Consider the following 3,412-nt stretch of genomic DNA (forward strand, 5'->3'; position numbering starts at 1 on the left):
GAGAATCCGCAAAACAGTATGAAGTCTTCGTTACACGATATCGTTCATGTTACTACCATGTTTTCGTAATAATCAACAGCTGATACGATGATACTAAATCCGCAATAACTTTTTACCGTTGTACCGTTCATATAGATTAATGGGAAATTTGCTAATGCCTGTAAAGCAACTTTCCATTTATGTAAAACTTTACTATGCTGTCGCATTATCCGATTGTTCGTATTCATTCCACTAACAACGCGCCAACGAGCGACCGATGAAACGCGTAGCAGCTCCGTGTGTGATTAGGCAAGGGACGTCTGCCCCCCCCCCCCCCCCCCCCCGACAAACGTTATCTCGCTTATCAGACCCACAACGATACAAGTCGTCTAGTACTTTGCTTCGTGTGCTTGATAAGGAAGCCAGTTGCCGCCTGCTCCTGTGGCCTAATGGATAAGGCATCGGTTTCCGGAGCCGGGGATTGTGGGTTCGAGTCCCACCAGGAGTACAACAATTTTTACTTCTCCCTTCGCTTATGATTCTCAAAGGAGTACTTGAAACAAAGACGATGCTGCGACTGTCTGAATGCTAGACAGGATATGAGCGTAGAAAACATGGGAAACAAAATAATCACCATCCAGCAATCGAAGGGTAAGAAAAGATAACTGTACCCATTATGCAGTTGTTGCGCGAAAGCCTGAGACTGTGCGCCTGAAAAGCGACTCGTCTCTTTTTAAAGTTTATTTCTTGTGGTAAGCACAATTAGAAAGATTTGATTTTTCAGCGCAAATCACTATCCTACACTAAAATTTGTCTTAAACTGTCAACCAAGCCTCAACACTGCCCTGTTCAACACAACAGACAGTAACGGTATAGTGACTCAGAACAGAAACGTTGTTTTAAACGAGTAATGTGTACAACACAGAGACTTACACTCTAAACGATATCCTCAGTTGGACTGTCAAAGACTGATACGTCAAATATGCTTATGTTTGCAAATGTCGGAAATTGTAAGCCAGTACAGAGCAGACTGCGACCAGTCGTGATTTGCCTTTTTTCCACTACTTTAGTAGGATGGTATCCTTGCTTGTTTCACGTTCCGCGAGTTATTTTTCAAGTGACTTTGTGTTCATGTCTGTATTCAATTGTATGAAAAGTTGTGGCCTTGAGGTGAGCAACGATATCAAGTTAACTCGTTTTATATGTACTGTCCATTACCGTTTCCCAGATCCGTAGCTAGAAAATTAAATCACGATGCATGCAGACGAAAGTATTAATAAACAACACTGCAAGATATTAGACAAACGTTATTGCCCAATGCACAATTGTCGGTGTTGCTCACCTACAAGGAAATAGATTATCAACAACAGTACTGCGCATCACAGTACACTCCTTCGTATTTAACGTGATTAATTTATTTAAATACACGTCTAGTTCCGTAGGACCAAATGGAGGACCAAATCTCCAAGGTTATGGAACGTGTCAGTAAATGAAATTAAAAAAAGTAATAATAGATAAAATAAATTATTTATGAACCCGAAAAAAACAAGCCATAAGTAAACGCAATGAACAATATCACATTGGAATCAGCTTAATATTTCAAGGAACTCATCAACAGAATAGAAGAAGTGACCCATGAGGAAGATCTTCAGTTTCTATTTGAAAGCTCGTCGATTGCTGCAAAGATTTTTCAATTCTTGTGGTAGCTTATTGAAAATGGATGCAGCAATGTACTGCACACATTTCTGCACAAGAGTTAAGAAAGTGCGATCCAAATGCAGATTGGATTTCGGCCTAGTATTAACTGAGTGAAAGCTGCTAACTCTTAGCAATAAGCTGATATTGTTCACAAGAACGGCAGTAAAGAATTGAGAGGGCAATGTCAGAATACCCAGACTAGTGAACAGGGTTCGACAAGAGGTTCGCGAAATTACACCAATTATTGCCGAACTGCCCGTCTGTGAGCCAAAAATATCCTGTGAGAATGGGAAAAGTTATCCCAGAATATAATATCATAAGACATAAGCGAATGAAAATAAGCAAAGTAGACTAATTTTCATGTTGAACGATCACTTACTTCAGATACCGTTCGAATAGTAAAAATGGCAGCTTTAAATCTTTGAATAAGATCCTGAACATGGGCTTTCCACGACAGTTTACTATCTGCCTGAATACCTACAAATTTGAACTGTTCAGTTTCATTACTCATATGCCCATTCTGTGAAATTAAAACGTCAGATTTTGCTGAACTGTCTTAGCAAATGTAAAAATTGAGTCTCACTGTGATTTAGCGTTAGTTTATTTCCTACAAGCCATGAACTTACGTCATGAACTACACTATTTGCACACTACATCCTTTACTACCAAGCTAGTGTCATCAGCAAACAGAAATATTTTAGAATTACCGGTAATACTAGAGGTCATATCGCTTATGTTGTTGTTGTTGTTGTGGTCTTCAGTCCTGAGACTGGTTTGATGCAGCTTTCCATGCTACTCTATCCTGTGCAAGCTTCTTCATCTCCCAGTATCTACTGCAACCTACGTCCTTCTGAATCTGCATAGTGTATTCGTCTCTTGGTGTCCCTCTACGATTTTTACCCTCCACACTGCCCTCCAATACTAAACTGGTGATCCCTTGATGCCTCAGAACATGTCCTACCAACCGATCCCTTCTTCTAGTCAAGTTGTGCCACAAACTTCTCTTCTCCCCAATCCTATTCAACACTTCCTCATTAGTTATGTGATCTACCCATCTAATCTTCAGCATTCTTCTGTAGCACCACATTTCGAAAGCTTCTATTCTCTTCTTGTCCAAAATATTTATCGTCCATGTTTCACTTCCATACATGGCTACACTCCATACAAATACTTTCAGAAACAACTTCCTGACATTTAAATCTATACTCAATGTCAACAAATTTCTCTTCTTCAGAAACGCTTTCCATGACATTGCCAGTCTACATTTTATATCCTCTCTACTTCGACCATCATCAGTTATTTTGATCCCTAAATAGCAAAACTCCTTTACTACTTTAAGTGTCTCATTTCCTAATCTAATTCTTGCAGCATCACCTGACATAATTCGGCTACACTCCATTATCCTCGTTTTGCTTTTGTTGATGTTCATCTTATATCCTCCTCTCAAGACACTATCCATTCCGCTCAACTGCTCTTCCAAGTCCTTCGCTGTCTCTGACAGAATTACAATGTCATCGGCGAACCTCAAAGCTTTTATTTCTTCTCCATGGATTTTAATACCTACTCCGAATTTTTCTTTTGTTTCCTTCACTGCTTCCTCAATATAGAGATTGAATAACATCGGGGATAGGCTACAACCCTGTCTCACTCCCTTCCCAAGCACTGCTTCCCTTTCATGCCCCTCGACTCTTATAACTGCAGTCTGGTTTCTGTACAAATTGTAAATAGGCTTCTG

General features: G+C 39.9%; 1 non-coding gene across 1 annotated transcript; it reads left to right on the forward strand.

Annotated features, from left to right (window-relative positions):
• The first annotated feature begins 414 nt into the window (after positions 1 to 414).
• Trnar-ccg lies at positions 415 to 487 on the forward strand. Its single transcript has one exon. It is a non-coding gene; the product is annotated as a tRNA-Arg (tRNA).
• The last annotated feature ends 2,925 nt before the right edge of the window (positions 488 to 3,412 follow it).

Source organism: Schistocerca americana, chromosome 1 (genome assembly GCF_021461395.2).
Source record: "Schistocerca americana isolate TAMUIC-IGC-003095 chromosome 1, iqSchAmer2.1, whole genome shotgun sequence".
Taxonomy (NCBI): domain Eukaryota; kingdom Metazoa; phylum Arthropoda; class Insecta; order Orthoptera; family Acrididae; genus Schistocerca; species Schistocerca americana.